Source organism: Pleurodeles waltl, unplaced genomic scaffold (assembly GCF_031143425.1).
Source record: "Pleurodeles waltl isolate 20211129_DDA unplaced genomic scaffold, aPleWal1.hap1.20221129 scaffold_69, whole genome shotgun sequence".
In the NCBI taxonomy this organism is placed as follows: Eukaryota; Metazoa; Chordata; class Amphibia; order Caudata; family Salamandridae; genus Pleurodeles; species Pleurodeles waltl.
Window position 1 is genome coordinate 860,385 of NW_027150390.1, and position 24,268 is coordinate 884,652.

Below are 24,268 nucleotides of genomic sequence, written 5' to 3' on the forward strand. Positions count from 1 at the left end.
TTCACCTTGCTCTCGGATAAATTTGGTTGTATGCTGCAGTTGCCTGCGATGACTACAAGGTGGCGCTGCTTTCAGGTAAGAGCACAAATATGCAGAAAATGTTGGGGACTTTTGCCACATTTATCGGTGGTGGGTCTCGCACATTTTTTCCAGGGGAGAGATATTGACCTGAAACACTTTTTACTGCAGAGATGCTGCAGTTCTAAAGGCTGGTCGGGCAGAAGGGCTTAGCCGTTTCATTGCCTGCCCCCCTGCAGCCCATTTATTACCAGCAGTTGTGAGGGGTGACTGCTGTTTGTAAAATATAAAAATTTCAGGACATAGAAAGTCACAGACGGGGCTTTTAGGATGCCTGCCTATGTCTTTGTTTATTATTTATCTAATAGCTGAGTAATCTGGTCAAGATATTTCTCTTTTTTTTAACATATTGCGTTAGAATAGCTACAGCTTGCTTAATGTATAAATATTAGCACTGCGTTGGCCAGGAATCGAACCCGGGTCAACTGCTTGGAAGGCAGCTATGCTCACCACTATACCACCAACGCTCCGTGGCATATGTTTTTTTTAAACTCTAGACATCACAACCCTGAGTTCAATGACTATATTGCACCAGTATCAGAGGTATTTTTGGTTTACAGACCAACATGAAAATCAGGAAAAAAGTTCTTGCAACTGCTAAGGAACTGGAGATTGAAACCAATGCAAAAGCTGCGCAGAAAAGGAGAAAGGGAAAGCAGCAGTTCAAATCATTGAAATAAGCATATATTGGCAGCAAGGGAAAAACAGCAGGGTAGAGAAAGAAAACAGCTCCACGAAATTCACAGGAGATTGATAATAGCAGGACAAAAAAAGGGAATAATAACGTTCCAAGCAGGCTCAGAAAGAAGTGCGAGGGTCCCATCTTTCTTTAATGGTCATAACTGTGCATCATTTCCTTTGAAGTGTAGGGTTGATTCTCTGACCATCTGTCTCCCTGACTTTGAGCAGAGACCGATAGTTGAGCAGTCTCTTCCCACAAAAAGCTGGCACAAGCCTGCTGTTTTCCGCTCTGGCAGCGTGGAAACGAGAGAGTGGTCCTCACAAGAAAAAAAATCAATCCATGCTAGCAGAGGATGGTTTCGATCCATCGACCTCTGGGTTACGGGCCCAGCACGCTTACGCTGCGCCACTCTGCTTCCTGCTCAAAATGCTGTGGTTATGCAGATCAGGAGCCTTCAGAGGAGTGGCATGGGATCGCTGGAGCTATTCTGGCAGGGCTCTCACCTCATTTGCCTAAGAATGTCACAAGGCATGCTGGGTGCAGAAAATCTTCGCCTTCCCCTCTCACAGTCAGTCATAGGGGAAAGTCAAGGCCCTCTCAGTCACTAGCCATGTCACGCCTTTGTCAAGACAGAAGCACCCCCACCCGATCCTTCTCTGTGATCCTGCGCTACCATGCTCAGGTTTTGGCCTTACCTGGGAGCCAGAGGTGCACCCGGAGAGGGCTTGCCCGGTATGAGCATTCGGGACGTGAGTGGACTTAGGACTGGAAGTTCTGTCCATTCGAAGCAGCCAACCTTCCTGCTGCAGACAGGGGCTGTTCCCTTGGGTTTCTTTCACCTTGCTCTCGGATAAATTTGGTTGTATGCTGCAGTTGCCTGCGATGACTACAAGGTGGCACTGCTTTCAGGTAAGAGCACAAATATGCAGAAAATGTTGGGGACTTTTGCCACATTTATCGGTGGTGGGTCTCGCACATTTTTTCCAGGGGAGAGATATTGACCTGAAACACTTTTTACTGCAGAGATGCTGCAGTTCTAAAGGCTGGTCGGGCAGAAGGGCTTAGCCGTTTCATTGCCTGCCCCCCTGCAGCCCATTTATTACCAGCAGTTGTGAGTGGTGACTGCTGTTTGTAAAATATAAAAATTTCAGGACATAGAAAGTCGCAGACGGGGCTTTTGGGATGCCTGCCTATGTCTTTGTTTATTATTTATCTAATAGCTGAGTAATCTGGTCAAGATATTTCTCTTTTTTTTAACATATTGCGTTAGAATAGCTAAAGCTTGCTTAATGTATAAATATTAGCTCTGCGTTGGCCGGGAATCGAACCCGGGTCAACTGCTTGGAAGGCAGCTATGCTCACCACTATACCACCAACGCTCCGTGGCATATGTTTTTTTTAAACTCTAGACATCACAACCCTGAGTTCAATTACTATATTGCACCAGTATCAGAGGTATTTTTGGTTTACAGACCAACATGAAAATCAGGAAAAAAGTTCTTGCAACTGCTAAGGAACTGGAGATTGAAACCAATGCAAAAGCTGCGCAGAAAAGGAGAAATGGAAAGCAGCAGTTCAAATCATTGAAATAAGCATATATTGGCAGCAAGGGAAAAACAGCAGGGTAGAGAAAGAAAACAGCTCCACGAAATTCACGGGAGATTGATAATAGCAGGACAAAAAAAGGGAATAATAACGTTCCAAGCAGGCTCAGAAAGAAGTGCGAGGGTCCCATCTTTCTTTAATGGTCATAACTGTGCATCATTTCCTTTGAAGTGTAGGGTTGATTCTCTGACCATCTGTCTCCCTGACTTTGAGCAGAGACCGATAGTTGAGCAGTCTCTTCCCACAAAAAGCTGGCACAAGCCTGCTGTTTTCCGCTCTGGCAGCGTGGAAACGAGAGAGTGGTCCTCACAAGAAAAAAAATCAATCCATGCTAGCAGAGGATGCTTTCGATCCATTGACTTCTGGGTTATGGGCCCAGCATGCTTCCGCTGCACCACTCTGCTTCCTGTTCAAAATGCTGTGGTTATGCAGATCAGGAGCCTTCAGAGGAGTGGCATGGGATCGCTGGAGCTATTCTGGCAGGGCTCTCACCTCATTTGCCTAAGAATGTCACAAGGCATGCTGGGTGCAGAAAATCTTCGCCTTCCCCTCTCACAGTCAGTCATAGGGGAAAGTCAAGGCCCTCTCAGTCACTAGCCATGTCACGCCTTTGTCAAGACAGAAGCACCCCCACCGCTCCTTCTCTGTGATCCTGCGCTACCATGCTCAGGTTTTGGCCTTACCTGGGAGCCAGAGGTGCACCCGGTGAAGCTTGCCCGGTATGAGCGTTTGGGAGCGTTCGGGACGTGAGTGGACTTAGGACTGGAAGTTCTGTCCATTCGAAGCAGCCAACCTTCCTGCTGCAGACAGGGTCTGTTCCCTTGGGTTTCTTTCACCTTGCTCTCGGATAAATTTGGTTGTATGCTGCAGTTGCCTGCGATGACTACAAGGTGGCACTGCTTTCAGGTAAGAGCACAAATATGCAGAAAATGTTGGGGACTTTTGCCACATTTATCGGTGGTGGGTCTCGCACATTTTTTCCAGGGGAGAGATATTGACCTGAAACACTATTTACTGCAGAGATGCTGCAGTTCTAAAGGCTGGTCGGGCAGAAGGGCTTAGCCGTTTCATTGCCTGCCCCCCTGCAGCCCATTTATTACCAGCAGTTGTGAGTGGTGACTGCTGTTTGTAAAATATAAAAATTTCAGGACATAGAAAGTCGCAGACGGGGCTTTTGGGATGCCTGCCTATGTCTTTGTTTATTATTTATCTAATAGCTGAGTAATCTGGTCAAGATATTTCTCTTTTTTTTAACATATTGCGTTAGAATAGCTAAAGCTTGCTTAATGTATAAATATTAGCTCTGCGTTGGCCGGGAATCGAACCCGGGTCAACTGCTTGGAAGGCAGCTATGCTCACCACTATACCACCAACGCTCCGTGGCATATGTTTTTTTTAAACTCTAGACATCACAACCCTGAGTTCAATTACTATATTGCACCAGTATCAGAGGTATTTTTGGTTTACAGACCAACATGAAAATCAGGAAAAAAGTTCTTGCAACTGCTAATGAACTGGAGATTGAAACCAATGCAAAAGCTGCGCAGAAAAGGAGAAATGGAAAGCAGCAGTTCAAATCATTGAAATAAGCATATATTGGCAGCAAGGGAAAAACAGCAGGGTAGAGAAAGAAAACAGCTCCACGAAATTCACAGGAGATTGATAATAGCAGGACAAAAAAAGGGAATAATAACATTCCAAGCAGGCTCAGAAAGAAGTGCGAATGTCCCATCTTTTGTTAATGGTCATAACTGTGCATCATTTCCTTTGAAGTGTAGGGTTGATTCTCTGACCATCTGTCTCCCTGACTTTGAGCAGAGACCGATAGTTGAGCAGTCTCTTCCCACAAAAAGCTGGCACAAGCCTGCTGTTTTCCGCTCTGGCAGCGTGGAAACGAGAGAGTGGTCCTCACAAGAAAAAAAATCAATCCATGCTAGCAGAGGATGGTTTCGATCCATCAACCTCTGGGTTATGGTCCCAGCACGCTAACGCTGCGCCACTCTGCTTCCTGCTCAAAATGCTGTGGTTATGCAGATCAGGAGCCTTCAGAGGAGTGGCATGGGATCGCTGGAGCTATTCTGGCAGGGCTCTCACCTCATTTGCCTAAGAATGTCACAAGGCATGCTGGGTGCAGAAAATCTTCGCCTTCCCCTCTCACAGTCAGTCATAGGGGAAAGTCAAGGCCCTCTCAGTCACTAGCCATGTCACGCCTTTGTCAAGACAGAAGCACCCCCACCCGCTCCTTCTCTGTGATCCTACGCTACCATGCTCAGGTTTTGGCCTTACCTGGGAGCCAGAGGTGCACCCGGTGAGGGCTTGCCCGGTATGAGCGTTTGAGAGCGTTTGGGACGTGAGTGGACTTAGGACTGGAAGTTCTGTCCATTCGAAGCAGCCAACCTTCCTGCTGCAGACAGGGGCTGTTCCCTTGGGTTTCTTTCACCTTGCTCTCCGATAAATTTGGTTGTATGCTGCAGTTGCCTGCAATGACTACAAGGTGGCGCTGCTTTCAGGTAAGAGCACAAATATGCAGAAAATGTTGGGGACTTTTGCCACATTTATCGGTGGTGGGTCTCGCACATTTTTTCCAGGGGAGAGATATTGACCTGAAACACTTTTTACTGCAGAGATGCTGCAGTTCTAAAGGCTGGTCGGGCAGAAGGGCTTAGCCGTTTCATTGCCTGCCCCCCTGCAGCCCATTTATTACCAGCAGTTGTGAGTGGTGACTGCTGTTTGTAAAATATAAAAATTTCAGGACATAGAAAGTCGCAGACGGGGCTTTTGGGATGCCTGCCTATGTCTTTGTTTATTATTTATCTAATAGCTGAGTAATCTGGTCAAGATATTTCTCTTTTTTTTAACATATTGCGTTAGAATAGCTACAGCTTGCTTAATGTATAAATATTAGCACTGCGTTGGCCGGGAATCGAACCCAGGTCAACTGCTTGGAAGGCAGCTATGCTCACCACTATACCACCAACGCTCCGTGGCATATGTTTTTTTTAAACTCTAGACATCACAACCCTGAGTTCAATGACTATATTGCACCAGTATCAGAGGTATTTTTGGTTTACAGACCAACATGAAAATCAGGAAAAAAGTTCTTGCAACTGCTAAGGAACTGGAGATTGAAACCAATGCAAAAGCTGCGCAGAAAAGGAGAAAGGGAAAGCAGCAGTTCAAATCATTGAAATAAGCATATATTGGCAGCAAGGGAAAAACAGCAGGGTAGAGAAAGAAAACAGCTCCACGAAATTCACAGGAGATTGATAATAGCAGGACAAAAAAAGGGAATAATAACGTTCCAAGCAGCCTCAGAAAGAAGTGCGAGGGTCCCATCTTTCGTTAATGGTCATAACTGTGCATCATTTCCTTTGAAGTGTAGGGTTGATTCTCTGACCATCTGTCTCCCTGACTTTGAGCAGAGACCGATAGTTGAGCAGTCTCTTCCCACAAAAAGCTGGCACAAGCCTGCTGTTTTCCGCTCTGGCAGCGTGGAAACGAGAGAGTGGTCCTCACAAGAAAAAAAAATCAATCCATGCTAGCAGAGGATGGTTTCGATCCATCGACCTCTGGGTTATGGGCCCAGCACGCTTCCGCTGCGCCACTCTGCTTCCTGCCCAAAATGCTGTGGTTATGCAGATCAGGAGCCTTCAGAGGAGTGGCATGGGATCGCTGGAGCTATTCTGGCAGGGCTCTCACCTCATTTGCCTAAGAATGTCACAAGGCATGCTGGGTGCAGAAAATCTTCGCCTTCCCCTCTCACAGTCAGTCATAGTGGAAAGTCAAGGCCCTCTCAGTCACTAGCCATGTCACGCCTTTGTCAAGACAGAAGCACCCCCACCCGCTCCTTCTCTGTGATCCTGCGCTACCATGCTCAGGTTTTGGCCTTACCTGGGAGCCAGAGGTGCACCCGGTGAGGGCTTGCCCGGTATGAGCGTTCGGGACGTGAGTGGACTTAGGACTGGAAGTTCTGTCCATTCGAAGCAGCCAACCTTCCTGCTGCAGACAGGGGCTGTTCCCTTGGGTTTCTTTCACCTTGCTCTCGGATAAATTTGGTTGTATGCTGCAGTTGCCTGCGATGACTACAAGGTGGCGCTGCTTTCAGGTAAGAGCACAAATATGCAGAAAATGTTGGGGACTTTTGCCACATTTATCGGTGGTGGGTCTCGCACATTTTTTCCAGGGGAGAGATGTTGACCTGAAACACTTTTTACTGCAGAGATGCTGCAGTTCTAAAGGCTGGTCGGGCAGAAGGGCTTAGCCGTTTCATTGCCTGCCCCCCTGCAGCCCATTTATTACCAGCAGTTGTGAGTGGTGACTGCTGTTTGTAAAATATAAAAATTTCAGGATATAGAAAGTCGCAGACGGGACTTTTGGGATGCCTGCCTATGTCTTTGTTTATTATTTATCTAATAGCTGAGTAATCTGGTCAAGATATTTCTCTTTTTTTTAACATATTGCGTTAGAATAGCTACAGCTTGCTTAATGTATAAATATTAGCACTGCGTTGGCCGGGAATCAAACCCAAGTCAACTGCTTGGAAGGCAGCTATGCTCACCACTATACCACCAACGCTCCATGGCATATGTTTTTTTTAAACTCTAGACATCACAACCCTGAGTTCAATGACTATATTGCACCAGTATCAGAGGTATTTTTGGTTTACAGACCAACATGAAAATCAGGAAAAAAGTTCTTGCAACTGCTAAGGAACTGGAGATTGAAACCAATGCAAAAGCTGCGCAGAAAAGGAGAAAGGGAAAGCAGCAGTTCAAATCATTGAAATAAGCATATATTGGCAGCAAGGGAAAAACAGCAGGGTAGAGAAAGAAAACAGCTCCACGAAATTCACAGGAGATTGATAATAGCAGGACAAAAAAAGGGAATAATAACGTTCCAAGCAGGCTCAGAAAGAAGTGCGAGGGTCCCATCTTTCTTTAATGGTCATAACTGTGCATCATTTCCTTTGAAGTGTAGGGTTGATTCTCTGATCATCTGTCTCCCTGACTTTGAGCAGAGACCGATAGTTGAGCAGTCTCTTCCCACAAAAAGCTGGCACAAGCCTGCTGTTTTCCGCTCTGGCAGCGTGGAAAAAGAGAGTGGTCCTCACAAGAAAAAAATTCAATCCATGCTAGTAGAGGATGGTTTCGATCCATCGACCTCTGGGTTATGGGCCCAGCACGCTTCCGCTGCACCACTCTGCTTCCTGCTCAAAATGCTGTGGTTATGCAGATCAGGAGCCTTCAGAGGAGTGGCATGGGATCGCTGGGGCTATTCTGGCAGGGCTCTCACCTCATTTGCCTAAGAATGTCACAAGGCATGCTGGGTGCAGAAAATCTTCGCCTTCCCCTCTCACAGTCAGTCATAGGGGAAAGTCAAGGCCCTCTCAGTCACTAGCCATGTCACGCCTTTGTCAAGACAGAAGCACCCCCACCCGCTCCTTCTCTGTGATCCTGCGCTACCATGCTCAGGTTTTGGCCTTACCTGGGAGCCAGAGGTGCAACCGGTGAGGGCTTGCCCGGTATGAGCGTTTGGGAGCGTTCGGGACGTGAGTGGACTTAGGATTGGAAGTTCTGTCCATTCGAAGCAGCCATCCTTCCTGCTGCAGACAGGGGCTGTTCCCTTGGGTTTCTTTCACCTTGCTCTCGGATAAATTTGGTTGTATGCTGCAGTTGCCTGCGATGACTACAAGGTGGCACTGCTTTCAGGTAAGAGCACAAATATGCAGAAAATGTTGGGGACTTTTGCCACATTTATCGGTGGTGGGTCTCGCACATTTTTTCCAGGGGAGAGATATTGACCTGAAACACTTTTTACTGTAGAGATGCTGCAGTTCTAAAGGCTGGTCGGGCAGAAGGGCTTAGCTGTTTCATTGCCTGCCCCCCTGCAGCCCATTTATTACCAGCAGTTGTGAGTGGTGACTGCTGTTTGTAAAATATAAAAATTTCAGGACATAGAAAGTCGCAGACGGGGCTTTTGGGATGCCTGCCTATGTCTTTGTTTATTATTTATCTAATAGCTGAGTAATCTGGTCAAGATATTTCTCTTTTTTTTAACATATTGCGTTAGAATAGCTAAAGCTTGCTTAATGTATAAATATTAGCTCTGCGTTGGCCGGGAATCGAACCCGGGTCAACTGCTTGGAAGGCAGCTATGCTCACCACTATACCACCAACACTCCGTGGCATATGTTTTTTTTAAACTCTAGACATCACAACCCTGAGTTCAATTACTCTATTGCACCAGTATCAGAGGTATTTTTGGTTTACAGACCAACATGAAAATCAGGAAAAAAGTTCTTGCAACTGCTAAGGAACTGGAGATTGAAACCAATGCAAAAGCTGCGCAGAAAAGGAGAAAGGGAAAGCAGCAGTTCAAATCATTGAAATAAGCATATATTGGCAGCAAGGGAAAAACAGCAGGGTAGAGAAAGAAAACAGCTCCACGAAATTCACAGGAGATTGATAATAGCAGGACAAAAAAAGGGAATAATAACGTTCCAAGCAGGCTCAGAAAGAAGTGCGAATGTCCCATCTTTTGTTAATGGTCATAACTGTGCATCATTTCCTTTGAAGTGTAGGGTTGATTCTCTGACCATCTGTCTCCCTGACTTTGAGCAGAGACCGATAGTTGAGCAGTCTCTTCCCACAAAAAGCTGGCACAAGCCTGCTGTTTTCCGCTCTGGCAGCGTGGAAACGAGAGAGTGGTCCTCACAAGAAAAAAAATCAATCCATGCTAGCAGAGGATGGTTTCGATCCATCAACCTCTGGGTTATGGGCCCAGCACGCTTCCGCTGCGCCACACTGCTTCCTGCTCAAAATGCTGTGGTTATGCAGATCAGGAGCCTTCAGAGGAGTGGCATGGGATCGCTGGAGCTATTCTGGCAGGGCTCTCACCTCATTTGCCTAAGAATGTCACAAGGCATGCTGGGTGCAGAAAATCTTCGCCTTCCCCTCTCACAGTCAGTCATAGGGGAAAGTCAAGGCCCTCTCAGTCACTAGCCATGTCACGCCTTTGTCAAGACAGAAGCACCCCCACCCGCTCCTTCTCTGTGATCCTGCGCTACCATGCTCAGGTTTTGGCCTTACCTGGGAGCCAGAGGTGCACCCGGTGAGGGCTTGCCCGGTATGAGCGTTTGGGAGCGTTCGGGACGTGAGGGGACCTAGGACTGGAAGTTCTGTCCATTCAAAGCAGCCAACCTTCCTGCTGCAGACAGGGGCTGTTCCCTTGGGTTTCTTTCATCTTGCTCTCGGATAAATTTGGTTGTATGCTGCAGTTGCCTGCGATGACTACAAGGTGGCGCTGCTTTCAGGTAAGAGCACAAATATGCAGAAAATGTTGGGGACTTTTGCCACATTTATCGGTGGTGGGTCTCGCACATTTTTTCCAGGGGAGAGATATTGACCTGAAACACTTTTTACTGCAGAGATGCTGCAGTTCTAAAGGCTGGTCGGGCAGAAGGGCTTAGCCGTTTCATTGCCTGCCCCCCTGCAGCCCATTTATTACCAGCAGTTGTGAGTGGTGACTGCTGTTTGTAAAATATAAACATTTCAGGACATAGAAAGTCGCAGACGGGGCTTTTGGGATGCCTGCCTATGTCTTTGTTTATTATTTATCTAATAGCTGAGTAATCTGGTCAAGATATTTCTCTTTTTTTTAACATATTGCGTTAGAATAGCTACAGCTTGCTTAATGTATAAATATTAGCACTGCGTTGGCCGGGAATCAATCCCGGGTCAACTGCTTGGAAGGCAGCTATGCTCACCACTATACCACCAACGCTCCTTGGCATATGTTTTTTTTAAACTCTAGACATCACAACCCTGAGTTCAATGACTATATTGCACCAGTATCAGAGGTATTTTTGGTTTACAGACCAACATGAAAATCAGGAAAAAAGTTCTTGCAACTGCTAAGGAACTGGAGATTGAAACCAATGCAAAAGCTGCGCAGAAAAGGAGAAAGGGAAAGCAGCAGTTCAAATCATTGAAATAAGCATATATTGGCAGCAAGGGAAAAACAGCAGGGTAGAGAAAGAAAACAGCTCCACAAAATTCACAGGAGATTGATAATAGCAGGACAAAAAAAGGGAATAATAACGTTCCAAGCAGCCTCAGAAAGAAGTGCGAGGGTCCCATCTTTCGTTAATGGTCATAACTGTGCATCATTTCCTTTGAAGTGTAGTTTTGATTCTCTGACCATCTGTCTCCCTGACTTTGAGCAGAGACCGATAGTTGAGCAGTCTCTTCCCACAAAAAGCTGGCACAAGCCTGCTGTTTTCCGCTCTGGCAGCGTGGAAACGAGAGAGTGGTCCTCACAAGAAAAAAAATCAATCCATGCTAGCAGAGGATGGTTTCGAAACATCAACCTCTGGGTTATGGGCCCAGCACGCTTCCGCTGCGCCACTCTGCTTCCTGCTCAAAATGCTGTGGTTATGCAGATCAGGAGCCTTCAGAGGAGTGGCATGGGATCGCTGGAGCTATTCTGGCAGGGCTCTCACCTCATTTGCCTAAGAATGTCACAAGGCATGCTGGGTGCAGAAAATCTTCGCCTTCCCCTCTCACAGTCAGTCATAGGGGAAAGTCAAGGCCCTCTCAGTCACTAGCCATGTCACGCCTTTGTCAAGACAGAAGCACCCCCACCCGCTCCTTCTCTGTGATCCTGCGCTACCATGCTCAGGTTTTGGCCTTACCTGGGAGCCAGAGGTGCATCCGGTGAGGGCGAGCGTTTGGGAGCGTTTGGGAGCGTTCGGGACGTGAGTGGACTTAGGACTGGAAGTTCTGTCCATTCGAAGCAGCCAACCTTCCTGCTGCAGACAGAGGCTGTTCCCTTGGGTTTCTTTCACCTTGCTCTCGGATAAATTTGGTTGTATGCTGCAGTTGCCTGCAATGACTACAAGGTGGCGCTGCTTTCAGGTAAGAGCACAAATATGCAGAAAATGTTGGGGACTTTTGCCACATTTATCGGTGGTGGGTCTCGCACATTTTTTCCAGGGGAGAGATATTGACCTGAAACACTTTTTACTGCAGAGATGCTGCAGTTCTAAAGGCTGGTCGGGCAGAAGGGCTTAGCCGTTTCATTGCCTGCCCCCCTGCAGCCCATTTATTACCAGCAGTTGTGAGTGGTGACTGCTGTTTGTAAAATATAAAAATTTCAGGATATAGAAAGTCGCAGACGGGGCTTTTGGGATGCCTGCCTATGTCTTTGTTTATTATTTATCTAATAGCTGAGTAATCTGGTCAAGATATTTCTCTTTTTTTTAACATATTGCGTTAGAATAGCTACAGCTTGCTTAATGTATAAATATTAGCACTGCGTTGGCCAGGAATCGAACCCAGATCAACTGCTTGGAAGGCAGCTATGCTCACCACTATACCACCAACGCTCCGTGGCATATGTTTTTTTTAAACTCTAGACTTCACAACCCTGAGTTCAATTACTATATTGCACCAGTATCAGAGGTATTTTTGGTTTACAGACCAACATGAAAATCAGGGAAAAAGTTCTTGCAACTGCTAAGGAACTGGAGATTGAAACCAATGCAAAAGCTGCGCAGAAAAGGAGAAAGGGAAAGCAGCAGTTCAAATCATTGAAATAAGCATATATTGGCAGCAAGGGAAAAACAGCAGGGTAGAGAAAGAAAACAGCTCCACGAAATTCACAGGAGATTGATAATAGCAGGACAAAAAAAGGGAATAATAACGTTCCAAGCAGGCTCAGAAAGAAGTGCGAATGTCCCATCTTTCGTTAATGGTCATAACTGTGCATCATTTCCTTTGAAGTGTAGGGTTGATTCTCTGACCATCTGTCTCCCTGACTTTGAGCAGAGACCGATAGTTGAGCAGTCTCTTCCCACAAAAAGCTGGCACAAGCCTGCTGTTTTCCGCTCTGGCAGCGTGGAAACGAGAGAGTGGTCCTCACAAGAAAAAAAATCAATCCATGCTAGCAGAGGATGGTTTCGATCCATCGACCTCTGGGTTATGGGCCCAGCACGCTTCCGCTGCGCCACTCTGCTTCCTGCTCTAAATGCTGTGGTTATGCAGATCAGGAGCCTTCAGAGGAGTGGCATGGGATCGCTGGAGCTATTCTGGCAGGGCTCTCACCTCATTTGCCTAAGAATGTCACAAGGCATGCTGGGTGCAGAAAATCTTCGCCTTCCCCTCTCACAGTCAGTCATAGGGGAAAGTCAAGGCCCTCTCAGTCACAAGCCATGTCACGCCTTTGTCAAGACAGAAGCACCCCCACCCGCTCCTTCTCTGTGATCCTGCGCTACCATGCTCAGGTTTTGGCCTTACCTGGGAGCCAGAGGTGCACCCGGTGAAGGCTTGCCCGGTATGAGCGTTTGGGACATGAGTGGACTTAGGACTGGAATTTCTGTCCATTCGAAGCAGCCAACCTTCCTGCTGCAGACAGGGGCTGTTCCCTTGGGTTTCTTTCACCTTGCTCTCTGATAAATTTGGTTGTATGCTGCAGTTGCCTGCGATGACTACAAGGTGGCGCTGCTTTCAGGTAAGAGCACAAATATGCATAAAATGTTGGGGACTTTTGCCACATTTATCGGTAGTGGGTCTCGCACATTTTTTCCAGGGGAGAGATATTGACCTGAAACACTTTTTACTGCAGAGATGCTGCAGTTCTAAAGGCTGGTCGGGCAGAAGGGCTTAGCCGTTTCATTGCCTGCCCCCCTGCAGCCCATTTATTACCAGCAGTTGTGAGTGGTGACTGCTGTTTGTAAATTATAAAAATTTCAGGACATAGAAAGTCGAAGACGGGGCTTTTGGGATGCCTGCCTATGTCTTTGTTTATTATTTATCTAATAGCTGAGTAATCTGGTCAAGATATTTCTCTTTTTTTTAACATATTGCGTTAGAATAGCTACAGCTTGCTTAATGTATAAATATTAGCACTGCGTTGGCCAGGAATCGAACCCAGATCAACTGCTTGGAAGGCAGCTATGCTCACCACTATACCACCAACGCTCCGTGGCGTATGTTTTTTTTAAACTCTAGACATCACAACCCTGAGTTCAATGACTATATTGCACCAGTATCAGAGGTATTTTTGGTTTACAGACCAACATGAAAATCAGGAAAAAAGTTCTTGCAACTGCTAAGGAACTGGAGATTGAAACCAATGCAAAAGCTGCGCAGAAAAGGAGAAAGGGAAAGCAGCAGTTCAAATCATTGAAATAAGCATATATTGGCAGCAAGGGAAAAACAGCAGGGTAGAGAAAGAAAACAGCTCCACGAAATTCACAGGAGATTGATAATAGCAGGACAAAAAAAGGGAATAATAACGTTCCAAGCAGGCTCAGAAAGAAGTGCGAGGGTCCCATCTTTCTTTAATGGTCATAACTGTGCATCATTTCCTTTGAAGTGTAGGGTTGATTCTCTGACCATCTGTCTCCCTGACTTTGAGCAGAGACCGATAGTTGAGCAGTCTCTTCCCACAAAAAGCTGGCACAAGCCTGCTGTTTTCCGCTCTGGCAGCGTGGAAACGAGAGAGTGGTCCTCACAAGAAAAAAAATCAACCCATGCTAGCAGAGGATGGTTTCGATCCATCGACCTCTGGGTTAAGGGCCCAGCACGCTTCCGCTGCGCCACTCTGCTTCCTGTTCATAATGCTGTGGTTATGCAGATCAGGAGCCTTCAGAGGAGTGGCATGGGATCGCTGGAGCTATTCTGGCAGGGCTCTCACCTCATTTGCCTAAGAATGTCACAAGGCATGCTGGGTGCAGAAAATCTTCGCCTTCCCCTCTCACAGTCAGTTATAGGGGAAAGTCAAGGCCCTCTCAGTCACTAGCCATGTCACGCCTTTGTCAAGACAGAAGCACCCCCACCCGCTCCTTCTCTGTGATCCTGCGCTACCATGCTCAGGTTTTGGCCTTACCTTCGAGCCAGAGGTGCACCCGGTGAGGGCTTGCCCGGTATGAGCGTTCGGGATGTGAGTGGACTTAGGACTGGAAGTTCTGTCCATTCGAAGCAGCCAACCTTCCTGCTGCAGACAGGGGCTGTTCCCTTGGGTTTCTTTCACCTTGCTCTCGGATAAATTTGGTTGTATGCTGCAGTTGCCTGCGATGACTACAAGGTGGCGCTGCTTTCAGGTAAGAGCACAAATATGCAGAAAATGTTGGGGACTTTTGCCACATTTATCGGTGGTGGGTCTCGCACATTTTTTCCAGGGGAGAGATATTGACCTGAAACACTTTTTACTGCAGAGATGCTGCAGTTCTAAAGGCTGGTCGGGCAGAAGGGCTTAGCCGTTTCATTGCCTGCCCCCCTGCAGCCCATTTATTACCATCAGTTGTGAGTGGTGACTGCTGTTTGTAAAATATAAAAATTTCAGGACATAGAAAGTCACAGACGGGGATTTTAGGATGCCTGCCTATGTCTTTGTTTATTATTTATCTAATAGCTGAGTAATCTGGTCAAGATATTTCTCTTTTTTTTAACATATTGCGTTAGAATAGCTACAGCTTGCTTAATGTATAAATATTAGCACTGCGTTGGCCAGGAATCGAACCCGGGTCAACTGCTTGGAAGGCAGCTATGCTCACCACTATACCACCAACACTCCGTGGCATATGTTTTTTTTAAACTCTAGACATCACAACCCTGAGTTCAATGACTATATTGCACCAGTATCAGAGGTATTTTTGGTTTACAGACCAACATGAAAATCAGGAAAAAAGTTCTTGCAACTGCTAAGGAACTGGAGATTGAAACCAATGCAAAAGCTGCGCAGAAAAGGAGAAAGGGAAAGCAGCAGTTCAAATCATTGAAATAAGCATATATTGGCAGCAAGGGAAAAACAGCAGGGTAGAGAAAGAAAACAGCTCCACGAAATTCACAGGAGATTGATAATAGCAGGACAAAAAAAGGGAATAATAACGTTCCAAGCAGGCTCAGAAAGAAGTGCGAGGGTCCCATCTTTCTTTAATGGTCATAACTGTGCATCATTTCCTTTGATGTGTAGGGTTGATTCTCTGACCATCTGTCTCCCTGACTTTGAGCAGAGACCGATAGTTGAGCAGTCTCTTCCCACAAAAAGCTGGCACAAGCCTGCTGTTTTCCGCTCTGGCAGCGTGGAAACGAGAGAGTGGTCCTCACAAGAAAAAAAATCAATCCATGCTAGCAGAGGATGGTTTCGATCCATCGACCTCTGGGTTATGGGCCCAGCACGCTTCCGCTGCGCCACTCCGCTTCCTGCTCAAAATGCTGTGGTTATGCAGATCAGGAGCCTTCAGAGGAGTGGCATGGGATCGCTGGAGCTATTCTGGCAGGGCTCTCACCTCATTTGCCTAAGAATGTCACAAGGCATGCTGGGTGCAGAAAATCTTCGCCTTCCCCTCTCACAGTCAGTCATAGGGGAAAGTCAAGGCACTCTCAGTCACTAGCCATGTCACGCCTTTGTCAAGACAGAAGCACCCCCACCCGCTCCTTCTCTGTGATCCTGCGCTACCATGCTCAGGTTTTGGCCTTACCTGGGAGCCAGAGGTGCACCCGGTGAGGGCTTGCCCGGTATGAGCGTTCAGGACGTGAGTGGACTTAGGACTGGAAGTTCTGTCCATTCGAAGCAGCCAACCTTCCTGCTGCAGACAGGGGCTGTTCCCTTGGGTTTCTTTCACCTTGCTCTCGGATAAATTTGGTTGTATGCTGCAGTTGCCTGCTATGACTACAAGGTGGCGCTGCTTTCAGGTAAGAGCACAAATATGCAGAAAATGTTGGGGACTTTTGCGACATTTATCGGTGGTGGGTCTCGCACATTTTTTCCAGGGGAGAGATATTGACCTGAAACACTTTTTTCTGCAGAGATGCTGCAGTTCTAAAGGCTGGTCGGGCAGAAGGGCTTAGCCGTTTCATTGCCTGCCCCCCTGCAGCCCATTTATTACCAGCAGTTGTGAGTGGTGACTGCTGTTTGTAAAATATAAAAATTTCAGGACATAGAAAGTCACAGACGGGGCTTTTAGGATGCCTGCCTATGTCTTTGTTTATTATTTATCTAATAGCTGAGTAATCTGGTCAAGATATTTCTCTTTTTTTTAACATATTGCGTTAGAATAGCTACAGCTTGCTTAATGTATAAATATTAGCACTGCGTTGGCCAGGAATCGAACCCGGGTCAACTGCTTGGAAGGCAGCTATGCTCACCACTATACCACCAACGCTCCGTGGCATATGTTTTTTTTAAACTCTAGACATCACAACCCTGAGTTCAATGACTATATTGCACCAGTATCAGAGGTATTTTTGGTTTACAGACCAACATGAAAATCAGGAAAAAAGTTCTTGCAACTGCTAAGGAACTGGAGATTGAAACCAATGCAAAAGCTGCGCAGAAAAGGAGAAAGGGAAAGCAGCAGTTCAAATCATTGAAATAAGCACATATTGGCAGCAAGGGAAAAACAGCAGGGTAGAGAAAGAAAACAGCTCCACGAAATTCACAGGAGATTGATAATAGCAGGACAAAAAAAAGGAATAATAACGTTCCAAGCAGGCTCAGAAAGAAGTGCGAGGGTCCCATCTTTCTTTAATGGTCATAACTGTGCATCATTTCCTTTGAAGTGTAGGGTTGATTCTCTGACCATCTGTCTCCCTGACTTTGAGCAGAGACCGATAGTTGAGCAGTCTCTTCCCACAAAAAGCTGGCACAAGCCTGCTGTTTTCCGCTCTGGCAGCGTGGAAACGAGAGAGTGGTCCTCACAAGAAAAAAAAACAATCCATGCTAGCAGAGGATGGTTTCGATCCATCGACCTCTGGGTTATGGGCCCAGCACGCTTCCGCTGCGCCACTCTGCTTCCTGCTCAAAATGCTGTGGTTATGCAGATCAGGAGCCTTCAGAGGAGTGGCATGGGATCGCTGGAGCTATTCTGGCAGGGCTCTCACCTCATTTGCCTAAGAATGTCACAAGGCATGCTGGGTGCAGAAAATCTTCGCCTTCCCCTCTCACAGTCATTCATAGAGGAAAGTCAAGGCCCTCTCAGTCACTAGCCATGTCACGCCTTTGTCAAGACAGAAGCACCCCCACCCGCTCCTTCTCTGTGATCCTGCGCTACCATGCTCAGGTTTTGGCCTTACCTGGGAGCCAGAGGTGCACCCGGTGAGGGCTTGCCCGGTATGAGCGTTTGGGAGCGTTCGGGACGTGAGTGGAGTTAGGACTGGAAGTTCTGTCCATTCGAAGCAGCCAACCTTCCTGATGCAGACAGGGGCTGTTCCCTTGGGTTTCTTTCACCTTGCTCTCGGATAAATTTGGTTGTATGCTGCAGTTGCCTGCGATGACTACAAGGTGGCGCTGCTTTCAGGTAAGAGCACAAATATGCAGAAAATGTTGGGGACTTTTGCCACATTTATCGGTGGTGGGTCTCGCACATTTTTTCCAGGGGAGAGATATTGACCTGAAACACTTTTTACTGCAGAGATGCTGCAGTTCTAAAGGCTGGTCGGGCAGAAGGGCTTAGCCGTTTCATTGCCTGCCCCCCTGCAGCCCATTTATTACCAGCAGTTGTGAGTGGTGACTGCTGTTTGTAAAATATAAAAATTTCAGGACATAGAAAGTCGCAGACGGGACTTTTGGGATGCCTGCCTATGTCTTTGTTTATTATTTATCTAATAGCTGAGTAATCTGGTCAAGATATTTCTCTTTTTTTTAACATATTGCGTTAGAATAGCTACAGCTTGCTTATTGTATAAATATTAGCACTGCGTTGGCCGGGAATCAAACCCAAGTCAACTGCTTGGAAGGCAGCTATGCTCACCACTATACCACCAACGCTCCATGGCATATGTTTTTTTTAAACTCTAGACATCACAACCCTGAGTTCAATGACTATATTGCACCAGTATCAGAGGTATTTTTGGTTTACAGACCAACATGAAAATCAGGAAAAAAGTTCTTGCAACTGCTAAGGAACTGGAGATTGAAACCAATGCAAAAGCTGCGCAGAAAAGGAGAAAGGGAAAGCAGCAGTTCAAATCATTGAAATAAGCATATATTGGCAGCAAGGGAAAAACAGCAGGGTAGAGAAAGAAAACAGCTCCACGAAATTCACAGGAGATTGATAATAGCAGGACAAAAAAAGGGAATAATAACGTTCCAAGGAGGCTCAGAAAGAAGTGCGAGGGTCCCATCTTTCTTTAATGGTCATAACTGTGCATCATTTCCTTTGAAGTGTAGGGTTGATTCTCTGACCATCTGTCTCCCTGACTTTGAGCAGAGACCGATAGTTGAGCAGTCTCTTCCCACAAAAAGCTGGCACAAGCCTGCTGTTTTCCGCTCTGGCAGCGTGGAAACGAGAGAGTGGTCCTCACAAGAAAAAAAATCAATCCATGCTAGCAGAGGATGGTTTCGATCCATCGACCTCTGGGTTATGGGCTCAGCACGCTTCCGCTGCGCCACTCTGCTTCTTGTTCAAAATGTTGTGGTTATGCAGATCAGGAGCCTTCAGAGGAGTGGCATGGGATCGCTGGAGCTATTCTGGCAGGGCTCTCACCTCATTTGCCTAAGAATGTCACAAGGCATGCTGGGTGCAGAAAATCTTCGCCTTCCCCTCTCACAGTCAGTCATAGGGGAAAGTCAAGGCCCTCTCAGTCACTAGCCATGTCACGCCTTTGTCAAGACAGAAGCACCCCCACCCGCTCCTTCTCTGTGATCCTGCGCTACCATGCTCAGGTTTTGGCCTTACCTGGGAGCCAGAGGCGCACCCGGTGAGGGCTTTCCCGGTATGAGCGTTTGGGAGCGTTCGGGACGTGAGTGGACTTAGGACTGGAAGTTCTGTCCATTCGAAGCAGCCAACCTTCCTGCTGCAGACAGGGGCTGTTCCCTTGGGTTTCTTTCACCTTGCTCTCGGATAAATTTGGTTGTATGCTGCAGTTGCCTGCGATGACTACAAGGTGGCGCTGCTTTCAGGTAAGAGCACAAATATGCAGAAAATGTTGGGGACTTTTGCCACATTTATCGGTGGTGGGTCTCGCACATTTTTTCCAGGGGAGAGATATTGACCTGAAACACTTTTTACTGCAGAGATGCTGCAGTTCTAAAGGCTGGTCGGGCAGAAGGGCTTAGCCGTTTCATTGCCTGCCCCCCTGCAGCCCATTTATTACCAGCAGTTGTGAGTGGTGACTGCTGTTTGTAAAATATAAAAATTTCAGGACATAGAAAGTCGCAGACGAGGCTTTTGGGATGCCTGCCTATGTCTTTGTTTATTATTTATCTAATAGCTGAGTAATCTGGTCAAGATATTTCTCTTTTTTTTAACATATTGCGTTAGAATAGCTAAAGCTTGCTTAATGTATAAATATTAGCACTGCGTTGGCTGGGAATCGAACCCGGGTCAACTGCTTGGAAGGCAGCTATGCTCACCACTATACCACCAACGCTCCGTGGCATATGTTTTTCTTAAACTCTAGACATCACAACCCTGAGTTCAATGACTATATTGCACCAGTATCAGAGGTATTTTTGGTTTACAGACCAACATGAAAATCAGGAAAAAAGTTCTTGCAACTGCTAAGGAACTGGAGATTGAAACCAATGCAAAAGCTGCGCAGAAAAGGAGAAAGGGAAAGCAGCAGTTCAAATCATTGAAATAAGCATATATTGGCAGCAAGGGAAAAACAGCAGGGTAGAGAAAGAAAACATCTCTGCGAAATTCACAGGAGATTGATAATAGCAGGACAAAAAAAGGGAATAATAACGTTCCAAGCAGCCTCAGAAAGAAGTGCGAGGGTCCCATCTTTCGTTAATGGTCATAACTGTGCATCATTTCCTTTGAAGTGTAGGGTTGATTCTCTGACCATCTGTCTCCCTGACTTTGAGCAGAGACCGATAGTTGAGCAGTCTCTTCCCACAAAAAGCTGGCACAAGCCTGCTGTTTTCCGCTCTGGCAGCGTGGAAACGAGAGAGTGGTCCTCACAAGAAAAAAAATCAATCCATGCTAGCAGAGGATGGTTTCGAAACATCGACCTCTGGGTTATGGGCCCAGCACGCTTCCGCTGCGCCACTCTGCATCCTGCTCAAAATGCTGTGGTTATGCAGATCAGGAGCCTTCAGAGGAGTGGCATGGGATCGCTGGAGCTATTCTGGCAGGGCTCTCACCTCATTTGCCTAAGAATGTCACAAGGCATGCTGGGTGCAGAAAATCTTCGCCTTCCCCTCTCACAGTCAGTCATAGGGGAAAGTCAAGGCCCTCTCAGTCACTAGCCATGTCACGCCTTTGTCAAGACAGAAGCACCCCCACCCGCTCCTTCTCTGTGATCCTGCGCTACCATGCTCAGGTTTTGGCCTTACCTGGGAGCCAGAGGTGCACCCGGTGAGGGCGAGCGTTTGGGAGCGTTCGGGACGTGAGTGGACTTAGGACTGGAAGTTCTGTCCATTCGAAGCAGCCATCCTTCCTGCTGCAGACAGAGGCTGTTCCCTTGGGTTTCTTTCACCTTGCTCTCGGATAAATTTGGTTGTATGCTGCAGTTGCCTGCGATGACTACAAGGTGGCGCTGCTTTCAGGTAAGAGCACAAATATGCAGAAAATGTTGGGGACTTTTGCCACATTTATCGGTGGTGGGTCTCGCACATTTTTTCGAGGGGAGAGATATTGACCTGAAACACTTTTTACTGCAGAGATGCTGCAGTTCTAAAGGCTGGTCGGGCAGAAGGGCTTAGCCGTTTCATTGCCTGCCCCCCTGCAGCCCATTTATTACCAGCAGTTGTGAGTGGTGACTGCTGTTTGTAAAATATAAAAATTTCAGGATATAGAAAGTCGCAGACGGGGCTTTTGGGATGCCTGCCTATGTCTTTGTTTATTATTTATCTAATAGCTGAGTAATCTGGTCAAGATATTTCTCTTTTTTTTAACATATTGCGTTAGAATAGCTACAGCTTGCTTAATGTATAAATATTAGCACTGCGTTGGCCAGGAATCAAACCCGGGTCAACTGCTTGGAAAGCAGCTATGCTCACCACTATACCACCAACGCTCCGAGGCATATGTTTTTTTTAAACTCTAGACATCACAACCCTGAGTTCAATGACTATATTGCACCAGTATCAGAGGTATTTTTGGTTTACAGACCAACATGAAAATCAGGAAAAAAGTTCTTGCAACTGCTAAGGAACTGGAGATTGAAACCAATGCAAAAGCTGCGCAGAAAAGGAGAAAGGGAAAGCAGCAGTTCAAATCATTGAAATAAGCATATATTGGCAGCAAGGGAAAAACAGCAGGGTAGAGAAAGAAAACAGCTCCACGAAATTCACAGGAGATTGATAATAGCAGGACAAAAAAAGGGAATAATAACGTTCCAAGCAGCCTCAGAAAGAAGTGCGAGGGTCCCATCTTTCGTTAATGGTCATAACTGTGCATCATTTCCTTTGAAGTGTAGGGTTGATTCTCTGACCATCTGTCTCCCTGACTTTGAGCAGAGACCGATAGTTGAGTAGTCTCTTCCCACAAAAAGCTGGCACAAGCCTGCTGTTTTCCGCTATGGCAGCGTGGAAACGAGAGAGTGGTCCTCACAAGAAAAAAAATCAATCCATGCTAGCAGAGGATGGTTTCGATCCATCGACCTCTGGGCCCAGCACGCTTCCGCTGCGCCACTCTGCTACCTGCTCAAAATGCTGTGGTTATGCAGATCAGGAGCCTTCAGAGGAGTGGCATGGGATCGCTGGAGCTATTCTGGCAGGGCTCTCACCTCATTTGCCTAAGAATGTCACAAGGAATGCTGGGTGCAGAAAATCTTTGCCTTCCCCTCTCACAGTCAGTCATAGGGGAAAGTCAAGGCCCTCTCAGTCACTAGCCATGTCACGCCTTTGTCAAGACAGAAGCACCCCCACCCGCTCCTTCTCTGTGATCCTGCGCTACCATGCTCAGGTTTTGGCCTTACCTGGGAGCCAGAGGTGCACCCGGTGAGGGCTTGCCCGGTATGAGCGTTTGGGAGCGTTCTGGAGGTTAGTGGACTTAGGACTGGAAGTTCTGTCCATTCGAAGCAGCCAACCTTCCTGCTGCAGACAGGGGCTGTTCCCTTGGGTTTCTTTCACCTTGCTCTCCGATAAATTTGGTTGTATGCTGCAGTTGCCTGCAATGACTACAAGGTGGCGCTGCTTTCAGGTAAGAGCACAAATATGCAGAAAATGTTGGGGACTTTTGCCACATTTATCAGTGGTGGGTCTCGCACATTTTTTCCAGGGGAGAGATATTGACCTGAAACACTTTTTACTGCAGAGATGCTGCAGTTCTAAAGGCTGGTCGGGCAGAAGGGCTTAGCCGTTTCATTGCCTGCCCCCCTGCAGCCCATTTATTACCAGCAGTTGTGAGTGGTGACTGCTGTTTGTAAAATATAAAAATTTCAGGACATAGAAAGTCGCAGACGGGGCTTTTGGGATGCCTGCCTATGTCTTTGTTTATTATTTATCTAATAGCTGAGTAATCTGGTCAAGATATTTCTCTTTTTTTTAACATATTGCGTTAGAATAGCTACAGCTTGCTTAATGTATAAATATTAGCACTGCGTTGGCCGGGAATCGAACCCGGGTCAACTGCTTGGAAGGCAGCTATGCTCACCAGTATACCACCAACGCTCCGTGGCATATGTTTTTTTTAAACTCTAGACATCACAACCCTGAGTTCAATGACTATATTGCACCAGTATCAGAGGTATTTTTGGTTTACAGACCAACATGAAAATCAGGAAAAAAGTTCTTGCAACTGCTAAGGAACTGGAGATTGAAACCAATGCAAAAGCTGCGCAGAAAAGGAGAAAGGGAAAGCAGCAGTTCAAATCATTGAAATAAGCATATATTGGCAGCAAGGGAAAAACAGCAGGGTAGAGAAAGAAAACAGCTCCACGAAATTCACAGGAGATTGATAATAGCAGGACAAAAAAAGGGAATAATAACGTTCCAAGCAGCCTCAGAAAGAAGTGCGAGGGTCCCATCTTTCGTTAATGGTCATAACTGTGCATCATTTCCTTTGAAGTGTAGGGTTGATTCTCTGACCATCTGTCTCCCTGACTTTGAGCAGAGACCGATAGTTGAGCAGTCTCTTCCCACAAAAAGCTGGCACAAGCCTGCTGTTTTCCGCTCTGGCAGCGTGGAAACGAGAGAGTGGTCCTCACAAGAAAAAAAAATCAATCCATGCTAGCAGAGGATGGTTTCGATCCATCGACCTCTGGGTTATGGGCCCAGCACGCTTCCGCTGCGCCACTCTGCTTCCTGCTCAAAATGCTGTGGTTATGCAGATCAGGAGCCTTCAGAGGAGTGGCATGGGATCGCTGGAGCTATTCTGGCAGGGCTCTCACCTCATTTGCCTAAGAATGTCACAAGGCATGCTGGGTGCAGAAAATCTTCGCCTTCCCCTCTCACAGTCAGTCATAGGGGAAAGTCAAGGCCCTCTCAGTCACTAGCCATGTCATGCCTTTGTCAAGAAAGAAGCACCCCCACCCGCTCCTTCTCTGTGATCCTGCGCTACCATGCTCAGGTTTTGGCCTTACCTGGGAGCCAGAGGTGCACCCGGTGAGGGCTTGCCCGGTATGAGCGTTCGGGACGTGAGTGGACTTAGGACTGGAAGTTCTGTCCATTCGAAGCAGCCAACCTTCCTGCTGCAGACAGGGGCTGTTCCCTTGGGTTTCTTTCACCTTGCTCTCGGATAAATTTGGTTGTATGCTGCAGTTGCCTGCGATGACTACAAGGTGGCGCTGCTTTCAGGTAAGAGCACAAATATGCAGAAAATGTTGGGGACTTTTGCCACATTTATCGGTGGTGGGTCTCGCACATTTTTTCCAGGGGAGAGATATTGACCTGAAACACTTTTTACTGCAGAGATGCTGCAGTTCTAAAGGCTGGTCGGGCAGAAGGGCTTAGCCGTTTCATTGCCTGCCCCCCTGCAGCCCATTTATTACCAGCAGTTGTGAGTGGTGA

The 24,268-nt window shown here is 46.9% G+C and overlaps 4 non-coding genes across 4 annotated transcripts; all 4 read right to left on the reverse strand.

Annotated features, from left to right (window-relative positions):
* Positions 1–2,067: 2,067 nt before the first annotated feature.
* Positions 2,068–2,139, reverse strand: TRNAG-UCC (transfer RNA glycine (anticodon UCC)). The gene has a single exon. It is a non-coding gene; the product is annotated as a tRNA-Gly (tRNA).
* A 1,530-nt stretch (positions 2,140–3,669) lies between these two features.
* TRNAG-UCC (transfer RNA glycine (anticodon UCC)) lies at positions 3,670–3,741 on the reverse strand. Its single transcript has one exon. It is a non-coding gene; the product is annotated as a tRNA-Gly (tRNA).
* Positions 3,742–5,273: 1,532 nt separating this feature from the next.
* On the reverse strand, positions 5,274–5,345 carry TRNAG-UCC (transfer RNA glycine (anticodon UCC)). Its single transcript has one exon. It is a non-coding gene; the product is annotated as a tRNA-Gly (tRNA).
* A 3,126-nt stretch (positions 5,346–8,471) lies between these two features.
* Positions 8,472–8,543, reverse strand: TRNAG-UCC (transfer RNA glycine (anticodon UCC)). The gene has a single exon. It is a non-coding gene; the product is annotated as a tRNA-Gly (tRNA).
* Between the last annotated feature and the right edge of the window lie 15,725 nt (positions 8,544–24,268).